This window comes from Nycticebus coucang, chromosome 9 (genome assembly GCF_027406575.1).
Source record: "Nycticebus coucang isolate mNycCou1 chromosome 9, mNycCou1.pri, whole genome shotgun sequence".
In the NCBI taxonomy this organism is placed as follows: Eukaryota; Metazoa; Chordata; class Mammalia; order Primates; family Lorisidae; genus Nycticebus; species Nycticebus coucang.
In genome coordinates this window covers 30,893,582-30,913,855 of record NC_069788.1, presented here as the reverse complement: position 1 = coordinate 30,913,855, position 20,274 = coordinate 30,893,582, and the positions used below count along the sequence as shown (strand labels likewise).

The 20,274-nt window shown below is 34.7% G+C and overlaps 1 pseudogene; it reads left to right on the top strand.

Moving 5' to 3' along the window:
- Nucleotides 1-19,386: 19,386 nt before the first annotated feature.
- LOC128595107 (uncharacterized) lies at nucleotides 19,387-19,487 on the top strand (annotated as a pseudogene).
- The last annotated feature ends 787 nt before the right edge of the window (nucleotides 19,488-20,274 follow it).

Sequence of the window (20,274 nt, the reverse complement as noted above, 5' to 3'; positions counted from 1 at the left end):
AGGGGGAGAAGAGAGGAAAGAAAGTGAAAGACTTTGCCTGGTAATCCACAGATTTCTCCCTTGTCTTACTGAAGTCCACCACAGCAGTAGCTGTAGGATTCAGCAAAAGCTGCTGCATTCCTGGGCTTAAGACAACTCCTAGAAAAAATAAATCACCTTCTATAAGAGCATATGTAAATAACATATGTAACAAAATGATGCAAATCTAACATGTTTAAACCCATACCTTAAATTTATCTTTAGCAATTAACGTAGATAATCATTCTTTTATATGGAAATGTTTCTAGATTTATCTCTAACATTTACCAATCTCTTTGCTCAGCATTCTCTCTTGTGTTACAAACCTTAATTTGAGGAATTTTCCTTTTTCTTGAAAGTATATACTTTAGAAATCTTTTTATGTTAAGTCAGTTTGTAATATGCTAAGTTTGCATTTATTTTTGAAAACCCTTTATTTTACATTATTTTCAAAGATAATTTTGCTAAATACGCATTTCTCTAATCAGTCTTTGTGTATCTGTTTAATAGGTATCATCTTGTTTTATTCTGAATTTTAAGAATTTCTTCAGCTCTATATTCCAGCTCAGTTAAGTGTCTTATGGTTTCTGTTGTCTTACAATTACTGCTGCCAGGAGGTAGTTATAGTGTAGTTTTCATTGCCTGACAACTGGTGATCTGACCAAGTAAGCAGGAGCAGCAAAAACTATGGAATGAGTATCAATAGACTGGGAAGAAAACCCAAGTACAATGGTGGAGCATACTTAAAAAAAAAAAAAAAATAGGTTAAAATGCTCATGATAATGCTCCAGAGATAACAGTGGAATACTCTTGATGATTCAGAAAAATAGTACGGAAATTAGTTCCTCTGAGTTGAGAAGTGATTCCAAAGAATTAAATTTATTCAGAAAATAAGCTTTGGGAATTTGTAAACAAATTTATTTCATCTATTTATTTCATCCTTTTTATGTAAGCACCTTAGTGATGTATGATAAACCTATATCTAAATACATCTAAAAAACTTCTTTCAGTAAGTATAACATAAAACTTTATTTCTTGAGTGTACATAATATAATGGTGCGTTTACAATCAAAGCCATCTTAGATATGAGGTAGAGTCACATCTCCATGGACAGGATTGTGCGTGTCCCTCCAAAACAGGTAGGCTTGGAAAGTGTTGTTTGCCTTCTAGCAATTTTATTATACACATATGACATCCATGTTGATGTACTGCTTTTTAAAATATGTTAATATCATTGATTCTGTCATGGTTGAATTACTTTTCCTGCTAGTTGGTAAAACAGTTTTGCGTTCCCATTTGAGGCTAATTCAATTGGTTGGATTTTGAGAAAATGGTTATTTGATACAATTTGATGGATTATTGCTGCAAACTTAAGTCCATTTAAAAGAATGTTAAGGCTGTGATTTAATATTCAATGTGACAGAAAGGGAAAGTGCAGGGGCAGAAGAGACAGAAAAAGAAAGTGTTACATTGATGAAGTTAGATATTGATCTCAGATCCAGGCCTACATATGTCAATTTCCTTAATCTAAGGAAGAGTCCAAGGACTTAGATAAAGAACCAATCAAAATAAGATTTCTTTTTCTCACTAATCTGGAGATAAATAGCTGGTACAATTACTCAGTGCAGCTGTCCAGGACCTGTGTTCTTTTATATACTTCAAAATACTTACATGTTCTCTGCATACTTCTAACTTTACAGACATGGGCTGCTGTATCTTTCAACCAGAACCAATAATCCACAGGTGAAAAATATGGTAGAGGGAAAAGAGGAAATAATGGGTCCTAAATCAGGTCCTGTGTAACTGCCAACCTATCTCCCACCAGGCAAAAACTGGCTGACATGCTCCCTGCAGGGCCACATGAGGCGGTGTGATTGTATTTGTTCCCATTTTGTTTTTTTTACTTCATAATAAGATATGTGCAGTATGCATAGGAATTTGTTCATAGTTTTTTTCTTAAACTATAGTTCGGCCCTCCAATGGTCTGAGGGACAGTGAATTGGCCCCTGTTTAAAAAGTTTGAGGACCCCTGAAAAGGAACACATTATTATAAGACAAAACCTGGGAAACGCCTTAGAAGGAAGAGTGGGACAGGAGATAGAAGTTGCCCACTCTATAAAATTAAAAGAAAAAAAAGTTATAAAAGAGGAATGCACCAACAGTTCCTGCAAAGCCTATACTCACAGTCTGAATGTCTCCTACACATTCCCTAAGGTGTTCATTGCTATTTTGCACTTCTTATTAAACATTAATATAATTTGGAATTGCATAATGTTTAGGTCACGTTAGATGACCATCTTCAGATTTCATAATTTTGTTAATTTTTCATCAATGCTTCAAATTTAACTGTCTTTCTATAAATGTTTATAGTTTATTTGCTATAACACAGAATTGTTTTGTGAACTCACCACCATTTAACGAAAGACATATTTAAATAATACTAAGGAGAATTTTTGTACATTTAAGGAGAACCTGTTCATCTCCACTTGTCTAATATATTGAAAACCCATTTAATTATCTGGCCTGCCTTGCATCTTGCCCTCAGCTGCCATTGCCCAATATTTCCTGAACATGACTACTCAGACATTCACATCACTAATGACAGAACAGATTCTCAGAGCAGCTGAGATCCAGATGGCAGCTAGGTGTGCATCGAGATAGACCAAAGAATTAGCTGAAGATGCTGTTTCAAAAAATAAAGTGGGAGAGAATTCAACTATAAATCATTAAGGAGCCTCATCAAAATGCCCTTCATCTCTTTGATTCTGTTGTAAATACATGTTATCCATCTGCCAGTAGGCATTGTCATTTTATGCAGCATTATATAACAAATTATCCACTTGACAATTAACTCTATACCATGCATGAGGAAAGTACCAAGAAACCAAAGAGGGAAAGTACCAAGAAACCGCGTTGTAGAGTCTGGGAATGGGCAGACAAGAAAGAATTTTTCAACTCTCTCATAATAAATCTGACTTCCTGCAACACTGGTTGAATCTATGCTATTTGTAAAACAAAGACCCTCAGGCATATGCAGTCATATTTTTAATAGGTCATTGCAAAGACTAATATTTATAATTAACTTTAATATTTTATCATGTTTTCTAATTAATTTAAATACACATATGTACATATACTTCTAGAACTTCTAGCATTGTCGTAGAAAGTGCTCCGTAAAATAAGGCATAGACACCCTTTGCATTTGCATGCAAATAAAATATTGAGAGTTATTTATAACCAATCACTCTGCAGAAATGTATCCCGGACCTACATGACCTATACTAGAGGATGAGTCATTGTCCACCATCAAAGAGTTTGCAATCATATCAAATTTTTACATTTGATGTTTTTATCAGGACTAGTGATCTGCTTCATTAATTAAAACTTACTTACAGGATATGGACCAAAGAAAAATTTTTTTGTTTTACCTGATAGCATGAAATCCAAAGACAACAGACCAGACCTGGGACAGCAGCATAATAGTATCCTCAGTGTCCTAGACAGCTCTGTCTTTCTGATCCACCATACAGAATATGGCTTTCATTCCCATACTAGCCTTGTGACTGCCCCCCATACCTGCATTGCTAGAGGTAACAGGAAGATCCTGATGGCTTCTTTGTCATGAAACGAATACCAGCACTTGAACCCCCATCTCCCTTGGAAGGAAAACCTGGGAATGTAGTTTTGCTTTACCTGGTCACAAATTGAATAGAAGGTTCTAGTTTGCTTTTTGATAACCAAAACAGAAAGAATGAATATTGAAACATCAGCTAGTAGTCTGTGAAAATTATTTTTTATTTCTATTACATCAATTTTTTTTTAGTCAAAGAACAAAATTTCAGCAAAGTTAGTTTAATGATCAAATTGTTTTTTGTTAGTGATGCATGAATCCAGTAGCATCCTATTGATGTAGTACATGTGTATAAGATAAAAATGTGATCAATCGAGGCAAGCAGAGAAGGTGGGCTTTATAGGCAGAAAGGACTGAAGAAAGCGGATTGGTCTTTTCAAAATTACTTTCTTTATAGTGTATAAATGGAGAAGACATTCTGGTCCTGCCAGCTCATGTTGACTGGACCCCTCCTGATCAGTTGCTGTGAATTTCCTATGCTTTGGGATTAGTCTCATTTCAAAGTTTAGCTTAATTATGTGGCACCTGAAATGAATGACTCCTTGTTTGGTTTGGTCTGGTCTGATGGTACCTAGTGCAGGAACTCAGTTAAACACAGTGGCCATCCATAAATTTGAGTTAGTATCCTATATTCATTCCCCAAAATACATACACCATTTTGATTAATTTTGTTGACTCACAAAATTCTGCTATTAAAAATCCAATACATTTCTGAGAGGAAGTGGTTTTGCATTTGAACATGGGATTACTGGATAAATTAATCTCTTCAGGGACCCATTCTTAAGACAGCAGGAATTTTTCAGTGAATGTTTTGCCAAATGATTTGCTAAATAATTACTTTAAAAAAGTAAAATGTAATAATAAACAGAAAAGGTTTAATAACAGGTATGCAGTACTAGGTGTAAGAAGATACAATACTGAACAACGTCAGGTATTTGTTTTTTATCATTACCCAAGAAATCATCATCTCATTAATAGATATTTGAAAATTAAATAAAATTTATTTTGTATTACATAAAACATTGGTGGGAAAGCTCCCATATTAATCCTGCTGTTCAATTACAAAAGTGGTATCTGTGTGGGCATTCACCATAAGATCACTTTTTCTGACTTAATTACTTTCTTATTTATACTTGAAGGCATTTCCAAAATCAGACAACTGTAAAAAGGAAATTTCTCACCTTGTTTAACATTTTTGTGAGGCAGATGAGCTAATTTAAGCATTGGTTCAGTCCCATCATTAATATCTCCTTTACAAGAAAGTATATGGAAAAGGTGATTTTTGAAAGATGGAAAAGTATGGCAGTCTCAGTCTCAAAGATTAGTTATTGACTTTTTAGCAAAACAAATGAAGGAAATAGTTGCACGGACTCCAGAAGTCCACATTATTTTCAACCTTACAGAATAACAGACCAAAAAATCAAGGAACGGATTAGGAAAACTCAAGAGTTAAAGAGGAAAGTGGAGAAGAGTTTCTTTTATTGAGCAAAAGTAGGTGGGAAACCTCGTGGCAAGAGTGGAAAATCTGGTAAGTGTAACTGAATTTAAAAGTTACTATAAACCACTGACTTCTCAATTTCCCATTCTTCTTCTAATTATTTATCTTGTTATACTGTTCTTTCTCTTAGCTTGCTTTTTAGTATGTGGAGAGGATTGGACATTAATTGACAATGAGGACTACATACTGGATATAATAAAATTACTCCTGCATCTTGTCTTCCTGGGAAGGAATAGGTGTGTTCTGTTAATGAGAAGAGGTTATGCATGATTATTACTTAGCTAAAATGTTGCCCCCTAGTTCTGACCTTCATGTGTAAGTCAGGAAATAAACATTCCAAATAAGCACAAGTAGTTCCACTGTCCATGCTATAATGGACAATCAGGCAGAGACAATGTGGATGAAAGAAAAGACTGATCGTAATGGAACCTACACAAATTTACCCAAGAAAGAGAATGAGTAGTCTGATTCCTTGAATCAAAACACTGTCTTCTTGGAGAATGAAAAAATTAGCTAGAAAGGGTAAAGGATCAGAGGGAAGAAACTTCCTATGGGGTAGAAAGAATATTTTGTTTATTTTTGGACTTCTGAGAAGACCTCTCCCTCTGCATGGATCTGTCTATAATTCTATATAATGTGGGAATATTCAAGTAAGAAATAAAAATTAGTTTAAGCATAAAGAAGACCTCTTATAAGAAATATAAGGACAATTGGGTACCATCTATCTAGTTGAAAAGAAGAGAAAACAGATTTTAAATAAATATGTGTTAAAGCTCTAAAGAGTGAGAATTCTTATTTTTTCAAGGAACTAAAGGAAACGAGGAAGTCAGAAGAACTAGATAAAGAAAATGTTTAGATACTGAAGAACCATGCTAAGAATTAAAAATTTCTAAAAGGGAAACCGTTGATGTATTTCAACAATACATTAATATAGGGATTGGAGTGCTCAGCCCACTGGCTAAAGCCAGCCTGCCGCTAATTTTATAAACAAGGTTTATAGAAGACAGCCATATTTATTCATTTACATATTGTCATGGCTACTTTTATGCTATGACAGCAGAGTTGAGTAGTTGGGACAGAGATGATATAGTCCACAAAGCCCAAAATATTTACTACCTGACTCTTCGTGGACATTGTGCTAACCCTCAAATTGACATATATCTATTTAGAAGAGATCACTCTATTTGAAATATATAAATGTCAATTGCTGGTGACGAGGCAAGAGATTCAGCACAGAGAACAATTGCAGGATTGTGATAGGTAAGCGAAAATAAAGAAATGGATTAGGTTGGTGATAACAGGGAATGAAGTGAAAAATAAGGTGAAATCCTTTACATTTACTGAAGAAGTGTAAATGGAGAATAAACGAGAAGGAGACAAGGACAATTCCTAGTTTTCCCTTTTGAAAATTTTGATTGATGATGAGATCACTTTGGACACCTTGAATTTGAAGGGCCTATGATATATGCAAATAGAAGCATTAAGCCAGCAGTGGAATACATGACTCTGGATCTCTAGAGCACCAGAACAGAATGAAAGATACATAAGTAGCCAAAATATCCAGGGAAATTGTGTAGAATGAGAAAGCAGATAAATGCCCAGAATAACCCCACCCCACCAATATAATTATATTTATTAATCTCCATTTTCTTGAATGAAATTTACACCTGTTTGGGGTAGAACAAGTTTTTAACTAGATGTTAATTTAGAACTTTGAACAGCCATGTTTGCGAATTTCTCACACTCCTTTTTCCCTTTCCTATCACCCGTGTAAGAACATAACTACTCACTGAATTCAACTCAAATTAAACTGTATTAAAATAGTTTATAATTAGGTTCATCTCCCTTTCAGTTACACTAGTGAGAGTCAGTCTCACTACAAATTATCTCCTATAAATTATCTCACTAAGGAGTTTTATCTTTCAGTTACATTCACTATTCCTTATTTAATGTTTACTTTCTGTTTACATCCATAGCAAAACAGTACACAGTTGGCACTCTGCATCCATAGCTGCACCCTGGATCAAAAATATTTGAGGAATAAAAATGGATGGTTGCTTTGAAGTGAACACATATAGATTTTTATGTCACTCTTTCCTACACACATCAGTATAACAACTATTTGCTTAGCATTTACACTGTATTAGGTCTTGTAAGTAATTTAGAGATGATTCACAATATATAGGAGGATTGTGTAGGTTACATACAAATACCAATTTATATAAGGGGCTTGAGCATACATGGATTTTGTTATCCTTAAGAGAATCCTGAAACAAATATTCTAATGGATGTGAAGAAATGGCTGTATATGTAGCTGACGTTTCCTCCTAGATGACAGTCATGTGAGAAAACTGAGCTATAGGAAACTTTTCAAGGTAAAACATTTTGTAAGCAGTAGATTTGGGGTATTGCAGTTTCAGGGTCATTACCGTTCATCTGTAGGTATATAGTCTCACTTTATTCATTTCCTCCCATCCTGTATTTTCTATTTAATTACATCTTTAACTTGGTCTTACAGAGTCATTATAATAGAATATATTCAGTGTTGTATGACAAAAATAATACATGGTTAAAAGTCAAAAAAATACAAATTCCAGAATATTCTGTACATATGCTTTTGAACAATGATTTAATAGCCCTAAATTTACATTTTAATATGACAGAATATGTTTAAAATATCATTTAAAAACCATGTTTGGCTTATGTAAATTAAAGGGTAATTAAAGGGTGATTGTAATTAGAAATGCAAATAAGAGTATATATGTAGAAGGACTCTGAAAATATGTATCATTGCTAAAATGCTTATGCAAAATTTATTTTCTTAATAAACCTTTCTCTAAGCCAGAATAATTAGGTGGCTGAGAAGGAAGAGTTAGCAGCTGGCCTATGATCCATTTCTCTCTCCTTTCCAGAGGAAAACTATAAAAAAGAAATAATGCCATAATAACCAGGGACTTTAACACTCCTCTTACAGAGCTGGACAGATCCTCTAAACAGAAATAAACAAACACATAAGAGACTTAAATAATACCCTAGAACAACTGCACTTGATAGATGTATATCGATCACTCCATCCTAAAAAAAATATATACATTCTTCTCATCGCCCCATGGAACAGTCTCCAAAATTGATCATATTCTAAGACACAAAACAAACCTCAACAGAATCAAAAGAATTGAAATTTTACCTGCATCTTTTCAGACCACAAGGTCTAAAGGTGGAATTCAACTTCAGTAAAAACGTTCAACCCCACACAAAGACATGGAAATTAAATAACTTTATGCTAAATAACAGATGGGTGCAGGAAGAAATAAAAAAGGAAATCATTAATTTCCTTGAGCACAACAACAATGAAGACATGAGCTACTAAAACCTGTGGGATATAGAAAAAAGCAGTCCTGAGAGGAAAATTTATCACTTTAGAAGCCTACATTCGAAAAACAGAGAGGGCACATCAACAAACTCACCAGCCATCTTACGGAATTGGAAAAAGAAAAATAATCTAAACCTAGCAGAAGAAAAGAAGTATCCAAAATTAAATCAGAGATTATTGAAGTTGAAAACAAAAGAATCATTCAGAAAATTAATGAAACAAGGAGTTGGTTTTTTGAAAAAATAAATAAAATTCATAAACCTTTTGACAGACTAACTAGAAATAAAAAAGTAAAATCTCTAATAACCTCAATCGGAAATGATAAAGGGGAAATAACAACTGATGCCACATAGATATAAGAGATCGTCTCTGAATATTACCAGAAACTCTATGCCCAGAAATTTGACAATGTGAAGGAAATGGATCAATATTTGGAATTACACCCGGTTCCTAGACTTAGCGCAGAAGAAACAGATCTCCTGAACAGGCCAATTTCAAGCATTGAGATCAAAGAAACAATTTAAAATCTCCCAACAAAAATTGCCCTGCTCCAAATGGCTTCACACCAGAATTCTATCAAACCTTCAAAGAAGACTTTATTCCCATACTGCAGAAATTATTCCAGAAAATTGAGGAGGAAGGAATCTTCCCCAACACATTCTACGAAACAAACATCACTCTGATACTAAAACCAGGAAAAGACCAACTAAAAAAGAGAACTTCATACCTATTTCACTAATGAATCTAGATAACAAAAATTCTCAGCAAAATCCTAGCCAATAAATTATAGCTTATAATCAAAAAAGTCATACATCATGATCAAGTAGGTTTCATCCCAGGGATGCAAGGCTGGTTTAAGATACACGAGTCCATAAACATTATTCACCTTATGAACAGAAGCAAAAACAAAGACCATATGATCCTCTCAATAGATGCAGAAAAAGCATTTGATAAAAACCAGCATCCTTTATTAGTTCAAACACTGAAGAGTTTAGACATAGGCAGCACATATCTCTATGACAAACCTGCAGCTAATATCTTACTGAATGGAGCTAAACTGAAGCTTTTCCACTTAGAACTGGAACCAGACAAGGTTGTCCTCTGTCGCCATTACCATTCAACATAGTGATGGAAGTTCTAGCCAATACAATTAGGCAAGACAAGGAAATAAAGGGAATCCAAATGGGAACAGGGGAGGTCAACCTCTCCCTCTTTGCTGATGATATAATCTTATACTTAGAGAACCCCAAAGACTCAACCACAAGATTCCTGGAAATCATCAAAAAATATAGTAATGTCACAGGATATAAAATTAATATCCGCAAGTTAGTAGCCTTTGTATATGCCTATACAGCCAAGATGAGAGACTAATTAAGGACACAATTCCCTTCACCATAGTTTCAAAGAAAATGAAATATCTAGGAATATACCTAACAAAAGAGGTGAAGGACCTCTATAAAGAAAATTATGAAACCTTAAGAAAGGAAATAGCAGAGGACTTTAACAAATGGAAGAACATACCATGCTAATGTCTGGGAAGAATCAACATGGTTAAAATGTCTACACTTCGCAAAGCTATCTTCAGATTCAATGCCATCCGTATTAAACTACCAACATTGTACTTTCAAGACTTGGAAAAAAGGATTCTGCATTTTGTATGAAACTAGAAAAAAACCTGTATAGCTCAGGCAGTTCTTCGTAATAAAATCAAAGCCAGGGACATCACCATATCATATTTTAGGCTGCACTACAAGGCTATAGTGGTCAAGACAGCACAGTACTGGCACAAAAATAGAGACATAGACATTTAGAATTGAATAGAAAACCAGGAAATGAAACTAACAACTTACAAGTACCTAATCTTCAATAAACCAAACAAAACATACACTGGGGGAAAGACTCCCTATTGAATAAATGGTGCTGGGAGAACTGGATATCCACATGCAAAAAACTGAAACTGGACTCGCACCTTTCTCCACTCACAAAAATTGATTCAAGATGGACAAAGGACTTAAATTTAAGGCATGAAACAACAAAAATCCTCAAAGAAAGCATAGGAAAAACACTGGAAGATATCAACCTGGGGAAAGACTTTATGAAGAAGACTACCATGGTAATTGCAATAATAACCAAAATAAACAAATGTGACTTAATTAAACTGAAAAGGTTCGGTACAGCTATGGAGACCACAACCAAAGCAAAGAGACAATCTACACATTGGGAAAGGTTATTTGCATATTTTGAATCAGACAAAAGCTTGGTAACTAGGATCCGTAGAGAATTTAAATTAATCCACATGAAAAAAGCCAATAATCCCATAGATCAATGGGGAAGAGAGATGAACAGAACCTTCCCTCAAGAAGACAGATAAATGGCTAGCAAACGTATAAAAAAAGTCCATCGTCCTTAATTATCAGAGAAATGCAAATCAAAACCTCTTAGAGATATCATCTAACCTCACTGAGAATGGCCCACATCACAAAATCTCAAAACTGCAGATGCTGGCGCAGATATGGAGAGAAAGGAACACTTTTTACACTGCTGGTAGGACTATAAACTAATACAACCTTTTTGGAAGGAAGTATGGAGAAACCTCAAAGAACTCAAGCTATACCTCCCATTTGATCTTGCAATCCCATTATTGGGCACCTATCCAGAAGGAAAAAAAAACTTTTATCATAAGGACACTTGTACTAGACTGTTTATCACAGCTCAATCTACAATCGCCAAAATATGGGAAAGCCTAAATGCCCCCCAACCCAGGAATGGATTAACAAGCTGTAGTGCTTGTTAATGTGTGTGTGTGTATATATATATATGTATATATATATATATAGTACATACATAGTATGTAATTTACTATATATAATGTATGTATATATAGTACATACATATATAGTACATACACTAATACTGAGTAAGATCTCTGTGTCCAATTTGACAGTTCAGTCCTTGTTTTAATTCAGTTTTTCTCTCCATAAAAAAAAAAAAAATGTGAATCTGGTTGAAGGAACCAATTCAGTGAGTCCATACATGCTGTAGAGATGAATATTTATGTGTTTAGGTCCATATTCTCTTTTTTATAACTAGAGGAAGATTTTAAATTTTTGCATAATTTAAAATATAGACTTTGGCTCAGCTGCCCTAATTTACTATATATACCAATGTGCATGTATACCATGGAATATTATTCATCCATTAAAAAAAATGGAGACTTCACAGCATTTGTATTAACCTGGATGGAAGTGGAACACATATAATGGTTTTACCAGGATAACCCTGGTCTTAAAGGGCTTATGATAATCAAACCAGGAATCCATGAATTTGTAGTGCATGGTTCTCTGCAAACTCTCATAAAAGTCATGTAACTATCTTAATGTAAGTGGAGATGTCTCATAATCTAGATCAGCAAAGGATGAGCATTTTCTACATAGAACCAGGTAGTAAATATTTTCACCTTTGCAAGTCATGTAGTCTCTGTCACAACTATTAATTTTGCCATGGTAGTGCCATAATCTGTCATAGACAGTAGGGAACAAACTAATATGGCTATATTCCAACAGTACTTCACTTACAAAAGGAGGCAGTGGACTAAATTTGGCTCATGGATCATAGTGTTGCTGTGCTTATCTAGATGGTTTCTCTTTATGTAAGTAATGCAATGGCCAGATCACCTAAACAATTCATCCATCATTCTGCACAAATGAACGTATACCATGTGGGAAGAAAGGGTCTAGAAAACCACAATGCAAATCTTGGAGCACCCTCTGCATTGACTGTGTTTGTTGGTTATTTGAATCGTAAACACTAATACTGAGTAAGATCTCTGTGTCCAATTTGACAGTTCAATCCTTGTTTTAATTCAGTTTTTCTCTCCATAAAAAAAAAAAAATGTGAATCTGGTTGAAGGAACCACTTCAGTGAGTCCACACATGCTGTAGAGATGAATGTATATTTATGTGTTTAGGTCCATATTCTCTTTTTTATAACTAGAGGAAGATTTTAAATTTTTGCATAATTTAAAATATAGGCTTTGGCTCAGCTGCCCTAATTTATTATATATACCATCTAATCACAGAATTGGATCATTTTATTCTAAAAGTGAAAAACATTTTAAAATCTGATTCTCAGAAGACCCTGTAGGTATTTCAGCATCTGCTAACCTGTCCTTTTGCTATTCTGTATTATGTAGATGCTTAGTTTATTCTAAATGTTAGCTCTGGGCCTATCAGAACATTTAAAACTTATATGATAGATAATAAGAGTTGCCATGTACATGAACAACATTGTATAATTTAGAAAGCTACAGTCCAAATTAGTTTCATTTCAACAGATACATAATTTCATAATCTAGTGGTAAACAAAACGCTTTATTTTATTTTTTAAGTTTAATTTTTATTTTTACATATACACATGTTAATTAGGTTTCCATTTTTTTGCCTTCACAAAATTAAAAAGACTTAAAATATAATAACGATAACAATGTTTAAGATGAGGATTAGAAACAAAAACCTTATAAAGAATGAACAAACATAAATACATTCAGAAAAGGCATCAGACAATTGCTACATGGAAACATTAAGCAATAATAATAATAATGCAAAGAAAGTAACATTCACATTGTCAAATAAGAGAGCTTTATTTTAGTAGAATATAGCACATATCACTAATTTACATTATCAAGAGCCATGGCACTTCTCCTCTTGATAAACTTAAAAGACTGGTAGCAAATTAGAAAACATTTCACTATGTTACATAACTCTAAATAGATAAGCTTATAAACATGGCATTTCTGATTGAAGGAGATTGTATCAAAATACGTAGGTCCTGCAAGATGCACTTGTTATGAAGACGAGATAATGCCACCATGAATCTAAAATGACTCCAAGAAACTTGCATGTGTTAGGTTATAATTTTTGTAAGAAATAATTGCCCTGTAGTCTCCATCAACAGAGGGAAGGATTAATATAGAGCTCTATGACTCTGAGCACCCATCCTCTCTAGCTACCTCTTGATAAAACTTGCTTATACACTATTCACAGCTTATATATTTAATAACTCTTAAATCAAGAAAAATCTCAAAACATCAAGAGAAATTGATACATCTAGTCAAAAGAAAAGATGAACTGCTATAATTATTGTAATAAGAAAAACAGGAAGACATCTGGCAATGCCTTCCAGTCTCAGAAGAATATCCTAGCATTACATGTTTCTAATGTAGTATGAGCTTAGTACATTATTAAGGCCCATTATGAATCAACCATGCACTTTATATTAACCCTATTGATAATATATGGAAGGTCAATTCCTATTAAAATGCAATAGAACCATAATAAAGCTTCTACTATGTGCATAATAGCTCAAACAAAACCTTATATTGAAATTAAAAGATCATGCTTATTAAACATTCACTGACAAAATTCTGCCAAAAGGCTCTCATTTTTCAAATGCAAATGTGTGCAAAAAACTTGTGTTAAACTTTTGTCATTTTGATTCATGCTCATATTTCAAGCTTATACCGAAACTACTTGCAAAATCAACGTGGGATCAAAGGAAACAATTGATGCAATAATTATCACTCATTAGGGATTCAAAAATGTAGTCACGGGAAATATAGAATACCCCTACCTGAAAAAGAAAGCTTACTGGTAGAGTTTACAGCTCAAAAAGTATTCCTGGCAAGCAGGAAAAATAGTCATTCACACTCTGTTCCATTGGGGTTTCCAGTCCAAACAGAAATATATAGTTGTTCCTATTACTATAGGACAGATTAACTGGATTATTTGTATACAACCTTAGCATTTTTATTCTTTCAAGAATATGCATCTCCCATTAACTTGTAAGAGAAATTCTTGTCAGAGAATTAAGTTCTCAAACTCATCCTAGAAAAAGTGCTACATACCTCCTCATTAAATACCATCACAGTCACCTTCAAAGAGCATCATCATGATATAAGAGCCCCAACTTCCTCATGCCAAGATTTTCAGTTAGAATTTTCCTGTTTCTCCACCTATGTTTACTTGGTCATCAGTGAACCATGTCTGCCATAGTTAAAATTGTTGGTATTTGCTTAACGGTGATTTTTCTATTATCCTCTTTTCTTTTACGTATACTAATTGAAATTCTGTAAAGAAGAGCTGTTCCCTTCCCCGTTTATTTATTCAATTACTTATTTACAATTTGAATTGTAGATAATTAATTTTTTATGTGGTGCACAATGCAAAACCTTCATTGCTGTGTTATTCAAATTGTTCCGCCTTTAAACATAAGAAATTCTTTCTAGTTAATTCCTTTTGACATGCTCCATTCTTTTTGAGCTCTTTTGACTTTCTGGAATCCCAACATATTCCAGGTTTACCTTGTATTTTTCCTTCTTTGGTTTCCTTAGAATCAACGATTTCTCCAAGAAGCCATGATTGTTTTTATTAGAAAACCGTGGTTACAAATCACCATCTAGTGTGAGCTGTGTTCTTCGTTGCTAGGCTACTATTGTTACTAGGCTTCCTCAGTGAGCAAAGCTAGAAAGCATATCTTTGTACAATGACAAATGTATGCACATGCATCTTTATTTCTTTATTTGTATGTGTGTTTATATATGTCCATGAGTGTATACTAACAAATCCACCTGATTCTAATTCAATATACATAGATCATGTAGCCTTCTCTTTTTCCTTGTTTCTTCTTTTCTCTGACATATCAGATTTATCATTCATCCCCAGCAAAACCCAGCGGTCATTATCTACTATATATTTACTTATTTGCATAACTGTAGTGTGGACATAGTGTCCGAATTGCTACTCTGCACCCTGGGAATAAAAGAAATTTATTGACTAGAGTACAAGACTTTCATAAGGATCTTTTTGTTTTCAGTCTCACAGTGACTAGTTAAAATACCATTTGAAATTTACTTAGATTAGTAATTTTTTCTCTTCTCTACCCCCTGCAGCTTACTTGCCTCGGGCTCCATTCTTATTCTGTTCTTTCTCACAGAGGCTGAGTAATAAATGAGAAAGGTGGAGGGGAGAATAAGCAGCCTTTATTCCCATGCTAGATGACTCCAGGTTGGCTCAAGTATCCATGCGGCTGTCCAACAGGGAGAGGCACTCTCTGAAAAGAAAGCAAGCTAAGGTAATCCTAGCCAGAGGCCTCTAGTGCTGCTTTAATAAGTACAGCCAGCAGGTTGCCTGTAGAACCTTGGCAGAAACATTTCTTATAGATGGTGAGCTGCAGGTGGGCTTGATAGGAAAGAATATAAACAGGTTTCTAAGAATCCTGTTTTTAACCTAGAAAATATTCCCTCACTGCAATTGTTTTCAATTGTTTATTGTTTCTCAAAGATGGTGCCCTACTTGTATTGATTTAAGTAAACTTATCTTGATTTAGTTGCTAGATCCTCCTTGAAGAAGATCTTTGCCTGAAATCTACCCTTAACATAAGGATGTTCAGTGAATACCTGTCAATAACCACAGTGTCTTCTGCAAGCCTCGCTACTAAATCTTAACACACAGCAATGTTTCTACAGCCTGACCTCAGATTTATCTATTTCTAAGTATCTGAATATGCTTGCTGATGACCAGGTTTGATCTCAGCTCCTGGGTTTTTTTTATTTGTTCGTTTGTTTCTGTTTTGCTTGCATAGGCTTTCCATTCCTAGTGGATTTCTAAACTAGTTCTATCTACAATGAAATGAGAACATCACAATCCTGATCACTGGCATAAAAAAAAAAAAAAAACTTTGAAAATTAACTGGGAATCAAACTTTATGTTTTATCTTCCCAACCTCCCTCAACCAAGGTGACATGAGTAATTTTAAAACCGAATTAATTAGCTGCAACCATGAGCAAAAACAGAGGCTTGAGAGAAAATTCCTAGTAACCACAGAGAGTCACTGGTGTCAGGGCATCCTTGGTGGAGAGAACTGTGAGGACCCTGTAGGGACAGATATTCTGTTAATAGGAAAGCCAAGGGCAACTTGAAATAAAATCATGATAATGAGACACATGACTACTCAGTTAGGCGAGTAAGAGGGGTTATCTTCTCATTGATGAAACTCCATTCCTTTAGGAGGAGGTTTCCATCATCCCCTCTCCTAACATTTGTTTCCATCATCCCCTCTCCTAACATTTGTTTCTTGAGTTTCTGTATTAAGTTCCTTGATTCTGGGAGGAAGGTAGGACCTCTACCACCTAGAGAATCCAGATAAAATTACATGCCTCTTGGAAGGTTCTAATAAATAAGAGAATGAACTAACTAAGCAGTAACTCCAAGCTTTTCTGAGTCTCCTAATCACCTTCATTAAATGGAGGGAAAGAATCTAAGTCTCTGCCTTAAGCTCTGTTTTCTTCACACTCATTTACCAATACTTATGAATCTAAAGATTATTTATTTAGTACTAACCCTTAATGTATACCTCACATCATCAAATCTAATATACATTTTTTTTCACATCTTAACTTCTATAAAATCTGGGTAAATGTGCATATCAATGCTATTTTTCCTTTTAAAGAGGTACATAAAATAATGATGCAAGTCAAAAACAAAATCGTTTTACTTTTGAAGATGTGAAATAGCCTATTTAATATGCTCGCTTAGACATATCAAAGAAAATTCAGACATAGTTGGTCCAGTTCAGCCTTGTGATCCTCCCTTCAAATGAGATCCCTGTCATTGTCCTTTCTTCCAGTGATTGACATCGCCAAACTTTGTCCTGTAACCCCTAAATCTGTAAGTCACCCTTGACAACTACCTCTCCCTCATCTCCATGCTTGTCTGCAACTTATCAGCAACCTGTTCCCTGCAACTTTTTGTCTTCAATACTTATCGTTGTCATTATTTTTACTAATAATTAATCCTCTGAGTTTTAAATCCTTCCCTTTGTTTTAACCTGATTTTTTGAGATGTAATTTACATCCATGTATCTGTTTTAAGTGTATGAGCAATTCACGTATTCTCATAACCATCACCATGATCAATATATAGAACATGTCTATCACTACCAAACAATCCCCTCTGTTCCTTTGGTTTTTTTTTGTTTGTTTGTTTTTGTTTTTACAGTTTTTGGCCAGGGCTGGGTTTGAACCCATCACCTCTGGTATATGGGGCTGGCGCCCTACTCCTTTGAGCCACAGGCGCCACCCCCCTCTGTTCCTTTGTATTCATCTCCTCACCCTATCTCCCTGTCACAGGCAGCTACTAATCTTTAGATCTATAGGTTATTTTCACTTCTAGAATTTTATGTAAATGGAATCACATGACATGGCCTTTTTTGTGTCTGGTTTCCTCTACCCAGCATAATATTCTTGAGATTTGTCACATTTTAGCATATTACCAGCAGTTTCTTCCTTTTTATTGGTGAACATTATTCTATTTCATGTCTATAACACAATTTCTGCATATTCATTCTCACCTAGCAATGGACTTGGGGATTATTTTTAATTTTTGGCTATTATGAATAAAGCTAATATAATCATTTACAAATAATTCCTTGTATGGTCATATATTCTTATTCTGTTGGGTAAAGACATAGGACTGGAATTTTCTGGTTCATATTATAGATGTATAACTTTATAAGAAACTGCCAAACTGTTTTCTAAAGTGGTTGTACAAAATCATTCTCTTTGAAATACAATTCATGTCATTATGTTTGATACTTTTTTCCCCAATGGTTACTCATTTAGCTCGGTCAGATCCTCTCTCATCAATGTCTTTTTCTATTATTAAAATTCCTCAACATCACTTTGATAAGGCTGCACCAGAGTCTGTATTTTTTATAAGATGAAAAATTTACCCTGAAAGTATTAAATCATTTATGTTATGTTCCCCAATGTTTAAAACACTAATGAAAAATTGAGAAGCTAAATAGCAAGGATTTGGACCTAACAGGTCTATTACGTGTAATAAGGATTTTGACTTTTGGTGTGACCACACACAGCTACCTAACTCTTCCCTTTCCTCTTGCCCCACATCTGGGTAAGACAAAAGCAAAGCTCATGCCCTTTTTTTCTTGGTGCCACAGGGAAGCCCACCATGTAAACCCCTTCCCCTACATGGAAACCCTTACATATACACCACCACTTAGTCACAATAGAAACCAAAGCCAAGGTACCACCTTCTTCATTCAAACCATTCTTTGACCATCTTGTGCCAATTCTTCTCTTCTCCCTGGAAACTGCCTGTGAGTGTAGTAATAGACTCTTCAAATTTCCTTGGGTTGTGTTAACAGTCTCAACACTCAATCCACTAATTGAGGGAATCTATAATGCTTTCACAGGGAGACCACGGGTGTCTAGGAGGGAGGGTTAAGCTCAGAGGAGGGTGTTGGTTTAGAGATTATGTCTATTTAGCTCTGCCTTCATGTTCTGACATCACTTGCTTTCTCAGCAATTGCTAAGAATAACATGGAACCATTTGTACCTAATTTTCCATTTCACAAGAAATGTCCCATGTGAATAAGCCATAATGTGTATTCTTCCTCCAACTTCTCCCACTTAAAAACAGAAGACATGTTGGGGGGATTCCTGCTTCATAAAAAATGGCCATAAAAATGAACAAAATAATTACCTAAGTTGATAAGAATGTCAAGAAAATGAAGATTAATAGTCATTAGAACAAGGAAAGGCTACATCAACCAGGGCAACATAAAGTACAGTCTTTTGTGGTCACTTTGGAAGCACATACACCAGTGGTTCTCAACCTGTGGGTCGTGACCCCTAAGACCATCAGAAAATACATCCTGCACATCAGATATTTACATTACGATTCATAACAGTAGCAAAATTACAGTTATGAAGTAGCAATGAAAATAATTTTATGGTTGGGGGTCACCACAACATGAGGAAATAAATTAAAGGGTCGTGGCATTAGGAAGGTTGAGAACCACTGACATATACTAAAATTGGAACAATTCAGAGAAGATTAATATGGCCCCTGTGCAAGGACTCTTAAATTTGTGAACCATTTAATATTAAAACAAATAAGTGTAGTCTGTAGACCACCATCCATTGTGACTTTGTTAGTAGTGCAAAACCACGGGTCAAACCAGCTCTACTGAATCAGAATCCTGGGAATGAGACCCAACCATCCATGTTTTAACAAGCTCTCTTGGATGGTTCCAATGCATGCTAAAGATTGAGAACTACTGCCAGAGCAACATAAAAAGCAACTGATCGACCAAAACTAGCAAGTGATAAAGCCTTTGTAGGCAAGTATTACAAATCATCTCCAGAGGCATTCTTTCAAAATTGGAGGAATCTAATAAAAGTTGTCAAAAATTATGTAACTGAGACATTAAGAAGAAAGATTATCCTCTGTAAAAGCAACTTAATGCCTGTATTTTAATGGTCAGAGGAAGTAAAGAAGAGATATTTATGTGCACAGTTACTCCTGGAATAGAAGATTCTAAAAGGGAATTCATAAAAGTGAATAAAAATGATTGATAAACAGAGGAAAGCAGTTCAATACACTAATCAGCAGGAAAGTAGATTTTTTTCAAACAATACATTGTTTAAATATTTTGAAGCAAGTCTATTTACATATTACTTTTTTACCACAAATACTAAACCCTGAATTATGTACATATATATTTTTCTACGGCCACTGCCATTATCCTGCCCCAAACCAACATCTCTTTCACCTAATTCCTGCCATAGTTTTCTAACTGGTTTTATTGATTAAACTCTCACTGTCCTCCAATCTTTTTCCCACACTGCAGTCAGCGAGAATTGTATCATGCTCATTCCTAGCTTACTAATACTAC